Consider the following 6,990-nt stretch of genomic DNA (forward strand, 5'->3'; position numbering starts at 1 on the left):
ACTTCGCATTCTTGGACTTTGATCAGATGGGACACAGAGCTAAAAGAGATAAATTTTGGCTTTTCTTGTTCAAAAAATTAAAAAGCTTTTAAGGCAATGCTCCTGAACATGACCTGCCTTTGGATCTTTTGGTATCTGGCGTGATGTTCTGTGCATGTGTAGGGGAGAGGACCCACCAAGGGTGTGTGTGTTCCAATCTCTTCAAATACATTATCGCCCACAGCAAATGTCAAAATTTCTTGGCTCTCTTCATGTATATAATGACCTGTAGGAGTCAAACTGTGGAGCTCTGCAAGAGGAAGGAAATACAGCAAGAGAAAAATCAGCACAGGCTGTTCCATAGGGAATGGGAACTATTATTAAATAATCTTTTTCCAGATAACACGATTGGTTTCTTCTTAGTCCACTGTCATCTTTAGTGGGGTTTGTTTTCAATACACCTCCAAGAACCAGCAATTCTTTCTCCCCTGCCTCCCTCTCTCCTTCCCTCCCTCCCTCCTTCCCTCCACCCTTCCTTCCTTCCTTCCTTCCTTCCTTCCTTCCTTCCTTCCTTCCTTCGACAAACAGGTATTGGTTTGCTTAAGTTAAGAAGCACACAGTGAGGGTCCAGTGCTGGGTGCCACCTCCCAGGGGTGTCAGCAGTATCATTTGTGAGAGGTACTTGTATAAAACATGTGAAATTACAAAGTAAGTAATCTTCATTATAGCAACGACAGGCTCACTCATGTTTTAGGGTGCTTGAGGCACCCTCACGCTACTCCCTTAACAACTTCCTTCCCATACCCCTCTTGTGTTTCTATTTGTCCACACATACAATAAGCATCACTTGCTGGCTCTTGGGCATGTGTTAACCTGGCCATCAGAGTAGTAAAGATTCTGAGGATGGCATGTAATCAAAAACTTGGATTTAACTCAGCATTTCATGTATAATCGCGTAAGCTCCAGTTCTGTGGGGCCAACGATAGGAATCGCTGGTTAGATATTCTGATAATATTCTGATTCTTCATGCTTAAATAAGAAAGGCTGGTGGAAGAGAAGCTTGGGAGTTTCTGAGGGGTTTTTGACACCTGAACCACACCATGTCAGATGCCATCTATTCATTCTAGGTCAGACCAGCCCTAGCTTGCTAACCAGGACAGCTGAGCCTGTGACAGGCGCACTTGTCAGTTGCTTTCCTCTTCACCTTGATCTTTTACTTCTGCATTTCCTCCACAGACTTGCTCCCCCATCCCCGCTCTTCATCAGATACTGAACAGTTTCTTATTTGTCTGAGATTTAAGCTTTAACTCTAGACCATTTAGGTTCTTTTGACTTGTAGCCAGCATAGAACCGCTCCAAGGCTAACTTCATCTCTTAAAGATTACTGACTTGATGGAAATTTGGAAGCCTAAAGGGAACCGTGGAAAATGTTTTGACTTGTATTTTTCCAACTATTTTAGTTCTGCCAACTGAAGATCAGTGGGAAGAAAGATAAAAGCAAATCTCTGGTTAATTTAATCTCATCCAACTCATCAATCCCAGGATCTTGTTAATTAATAAGCCATGTTATTCAACAAAGTTATTGAGCACTTTCTATAGGTTAAGTAATATGCTGGGAGTTAGAGCTACAAAAATCAATAAGATATGGTCCCTGGTAGATCAATAGATCTTGGTTGAGGATTTTGAATCCATATTTTTAACAATCAGGGGATTCTGATAGAGGTCCTCTGAGAACAAATTTTAGGAAACTCTGGTTAGCAATGATTCCAATTTCTAAAACCTAGATTTATTTTCAAAATAGATGAAAGAAGAGAATGTTAAATGCCCTTTAATTCTGATGTCTAGTCCTATCTGCAACAGGGATCTTGAGCCCAGTTGGTGAAGGTTTTGGTAAACAAAGACCATATGTTGACAACATCTCATTTTTACTAATGACCCCAAATGAATCATCTGCTAGCGAAAATTTCCCAGCTTAGCTCTCCTGGTATCACAGATCTCTTCCTGTGTATGTTACCCATAAATATCCTATTGGTTTTGCAAATTTTTTTTAAATGGTGATCTGTTGGGGGCAGAGGGAGGGGTGATGCTCTCATTTGCCTTAAATGCTTCAACTTTGGTGAAAGCAACAGATCTGAGCAGTTTATAGAACTCTTTGCTCATGAGAAGAACCAGCTTTCTCTATTCAGTCTTGGCATTGGTCTCTAATGTTCTTTCCCCTTGCCTGTAATTAGAGTGTTGATTGAAGTCCGAACAAAGTACTTAAAAAGGTACAGGACACTCTGGACTTGCTGAGGGAAAATAGAAGATGCTGCTCTTCGAAACGAGTGTCTTTTGGACTGAACATGGAGAACCCCAGAATAGGACTGTGAGAGTGCCCTAAGCCAAACACAATCTACAGTTTCAGATCTTGGAACAGCTGTTGGTCAGAGGATTACCAATTCAGCCCCATAACCTGCTCAGATACAAATACAATGGTAGTAGTGTATTCATGGGATATTGTATTTAAAGAATTACTGTAGAAGTCTACAATCACATAAGTATATATGATTAAACAAGAGAGCTTTGACATTTGAGAACCTAACAGTTAAGATTATAGCTTTTTATGAGTGGATGACCCAAAGGGTGAGGCGTCTGATGTGCAGGGCTGATACTCAGCCATTACCCATTGGTTTATCTCTACTGGTTGTTCATGGCTGACATCTTTTATGATTGTCTGGGTGTCCATTTTGACTGGTTGATGGGCCTTGGGCCTTCCTGGGCTTTACAAATTTTTGGTATCATTCCTGTGATTTGTGATTTTATGAAGATGTATTCTTGAGTCCCACTTATTCTGAGCGAATGGACCCAGCTGGATCACACTCAGCAGGTCTGAAGGAGATGCTTACATTTTTCAACTAGACTTCACAGAACAATATGCTTTATTGATGTCCACAAAAATAAGGGTTTTCAACATTTTGAGATGATATATTTATTAGGAACATGAAGAATCTACCAAATTGCAGTTCAGATCAGACTGTTTACATATTTTGAAACCTGAGCACACTATTCATTTTCATTGTACTCCCCACCAAACTTAGGTTTAGAAAGTGACTCTGTTAACCCTCCCTTTACTGAAAAAATGTAATTTCAACAACCTACTCAGCTAGCACTGGAAATACCATGAAGAAGATAGACATGGTCCCTGTTACCAAAGTTTATAACATGCCTCTCTCACCCCCACACATGTCACATGACTACCACGGCAGGTACTTGACTTCTCTCGGGACTCATGTTTGCCAAACTCCCTATTATTGTTCTCACCCTCTTCAAAACACTTTAATCTATTCATGTGCTTCTCCAGATTTATCAAGCAATTACTATGTTATAGGCATCATGTTAAGCATTTTTTATGTATCATTTAATCTACCCAATAACACTGTGGAACAGGTACTGTCACCAAACCCATTTTGCAGATTAGTGAATCTAGTTCCACAGAACTTAAGGAATTTGTTCAAGGTTACAAAATCAATAATGATAAAGCCTCGTTTCAAATTCAGACAGTCTTACTCGAGAGATGTAATTATTACCCAAACTGAGTGAACGTTGAATAAGTAAATTTTAAATTTTAAGGAACTGAACTTAGTGTGTACTATGCAGTTTCTCTTGTTTGACTGCAGAGTGTCAGGGCTAGAGCCACTGACCTTCCTGGTTAAAAGGGATCTTAGAACTCTCAGAGGAGAACCAAGAAAAATTTCTCCAGCAATATCCCTAACTGAGGGTCATTCCTCTTGAGGCCAATGATAGGGCTCTCGTCTCTGGAGAAATAGAACCAATACAATATATATTTGAATATATTTGTATATATATAATATATGGAGAGAGAGAAAAAGAGAAATATTTATTATAGGGATTGGTTTACACAATTACAGAGGTCGAGAAATCCTATCATCTACTGTCTGCAAGCTGGAGAACCAGAAAACCCTGTGATCTAATTATGTTCAAATTCCAAAGGCTTGACCATCTGGGGCCAATGGTGTAAGTCCTGCCCGGAGTCAGAAAAGCCAAGAACCAGGAGGTTGATGTTGAAGGACAGGATAAGATGGATGTCTCAGCTCAAGCAGAGAGAATAATTTGCCCTTCCTCCACCTTTTTTGTTTTATTCATTCATTCATTTAGGCCCTGAAAGGATTGGATGATGCCTATCCACATTGGTGAGGGTGATCTTCTTTATTTATCTACTGATTGAAATGCTAATCTCTTCCGGAGACAACCTCACAGACACACCCAGAAATAATGATATACCAGCTGTCTGGGCATCTCTTCACCCAGTCAAGTTAATAGATAAAATTAACCATCATATGATGCTTGTCACTTCCTGAGCCAACCTGTTCCACTCACAGAGTTGGCTTTGTGGACTGTTTTTCTTCCTGAGGCACTGAAATACTCCTTTTGGTAACTTTCATCCACTGTGGCTCCTCCTCTCTCCCAGGGTGATCCAGAGTAAGTCTACTCTATTTTGCTAGGCCTTCTTGCATGTCTCTAGCTCTGAATTTTTTCTTTTATAATCCGTTTTTCAATGATGTTAAGGATGCCTATGGCAAAATTTTTCTCACAGATGTGATTTACTTTGCTTGCACAATATTGGCCTTCACGGAAGTGCTTTTCTTTTTAATTAAAGTATAGCTAATATTTAAAGTTAGCAAGTTGAGGGGCGCATGGGTGGCTCAGTCAGTTTAGCGTCCGACTCTTGATTTCAGCTCAGGTCATGATCTCAGGGTCTTGGGATTGAGTCCTGCGCCGGGGTCTGTGCTCAGCACGGAGTCTGCTTGTCCCTCTGCTCCTACCCCCTACCATCTCTAAAATAAATAAGTAAAAACATAAAATAAAATAAAAGTTGGGAAGTTGAATCCCCATCTTCTCTTAATAATGATACTCTCTGAAGTCCTTTACCCATGTTTCTGCATAGCATCAATCCACCAAGTAGCCACTGCTCCATTACATGGGGAGTCTCCCCTGCTCTGGGCCCTCTCCATGATTCATCATCTTGCTTACCCTTTTATTTTGCCTGAGACAAAAAATATTTGTTGGACCCCTTTCTCTCTCAAAGGATGGATGGAAAAAGAAGTACTGAGAAGTGTGCATTTTCAGAAAAGTAGGAGCAGGAATAATTCTTTAAGGAAGCAAAAATTATTCTTTCTACCTGGCTTGCTTTGCTCACATTTATTATTTGCTTGGCTCTTAGAAGGCCTCTGAGTTCATGACCTGGGCTTTAATTTCTTTTTTCTTTTTTCCCTTCATATGACATGTTTGCCAAACCTCTTACCGTTGTTCTCACCCTCTCGAAAAACACTTTAGTCTGTTCCTGGGATTCTGCAGATGTGTTTCAACCAGCTCAGAAGGAGTGTGTCTTTACCCTAAAATGCTAGTTGGTGACTTAAACTTTGGCTTGTATTTTCCCTGCTTTTCCAACCAGAATCTTTGGTCCACTTCCTACATGTTAAATGTCAAGGCAAAGAAAGTGGCATACATCCAGGTACGTTTTCTTTGAGGTTTATATAAAAGTGATATGGAGACAAATCTTTGAGATGTAACCTGGTGAGGCCAGGTCAGGGTCAGGTCTTAAAAGACAAAATGCAGAATCTCCCTGTTGGCTTTCTCAACCAAGGTGTCAGGATGTCATGAACCAAATTGGAATCTCAATTGAGCGCCTTCAGGCACTGTATTTTTAGAAAAAAAAAGTGGTCTTTAATAACTATAACTGGGCAAGAGCTCATCTTTATAGCCCATTATATTGATAGAAAGAGCAACTAATGACCCCTCATTAAAATCTAAAGCCTCCAATTATTTTATTATTGTTATTTAATATCTATTGAGTTGTAGCTTTAATTTTACCCAGTTGGTCCTAAGGATGTAAATGTCTTAGTTGGTGTGGAATTTAATTTAGGCTTCTTTTTGGACTAATATCAAGAATCTCTTTCTAACTTTGGTAGTTCCTTACCCCTCCCAATACACACACACACACACACACACACACGTACACACACACACACACACAGGTACGCACACCTCCCAGACACACATAAATTTGTACCTTTCCTCGCTACACTTTATTTTCTCTATTATTTCTGGAACAGAAAGAATGGAAGGAGCTTTCCAGAAGAAGAAGGAAACATGACTTTATTCTAATCAGCTATTGAAATAAGATTCTGTTAGCTCCTTTTATACTTACTACAGATAAAGAATTTGAACTATACCTATAAGATTTTGTTCAAAAATAAGTCAAATTTTATCCTCTTGTTGCCTGAACTCTAACTCCAGTTGATTGGTGACTGAATAACATATTTCTGGGAAAAGAAACTAAGATGGAGTTTTCAGGCTTTCAAACTAAACAGGCTGACCAGAGCGCCCATAGCTCACTATCACTTTCTGGTGGGATAAGAAAGGTCTGTCTCAGTCTGTGACTTTAGCTTCAGAAGCAGCAGCTAAATTTCTATCTCTGTAAATTAAAATACTTTCATGACTATTTATGACATAATAATAGTGGGCTTCTGCAGCAAGGCATCCCTGCAACCTTGAATTGTGTGCCTACTTTCTCATGGAACATTCAGACTCCCCAGGTCATTCATTCAATGTTTTACACAAATTTGTGGAGTGCATCCTCTGTGTACCAGGCATTTGCTAGAGAGAAAGAATGAAGACCATGCCACCTGTCCTCATAAAGCTGCAGGACCAGTATCTCTTATATTAGAGATTATGTTCAAAATATTTAGCAACAGTAAAGGCCCTGCCTGGTCAGAGCCGACACCAACAATATTGGTACATATAGGCTGAATTACCAGCCCTCGTCCTACTTCCTAAGTGAGGAACTGTGAAAAAAAAGTTCTAGCCCATTTTCTTGAAAGGATATTCAGAATCTTGCAATAATAAGGAAAAATGCAACTTATATTATGTGCAATGTTGTTTTCTCCTTTCCTCCTCCAACAGCTACTCTGGGTCTCTTCTCTTCCTGACAAAGCCTGCTCATCTGTCTAG

The sequence above is a fragment of the Callorhinus ursinus genome, unplaced genomic scaffold, assembly GCF_003265705.2.
Source record: "Callorhinus ursinus isolate GAN/ISIS: 27379988/994484 unplaced genomic scaffold, GSC_fseal_2.0 scaffold9, whole genome shotgun sequence".
In the NCBI taxonomy this organism is placed as follows: domain Eukaryota; kingdom Metazoa; phylum Chordata; class Mammalia; order Carnivora; family Otariidae; genus Callorhinus; species Callorhinus ursinus.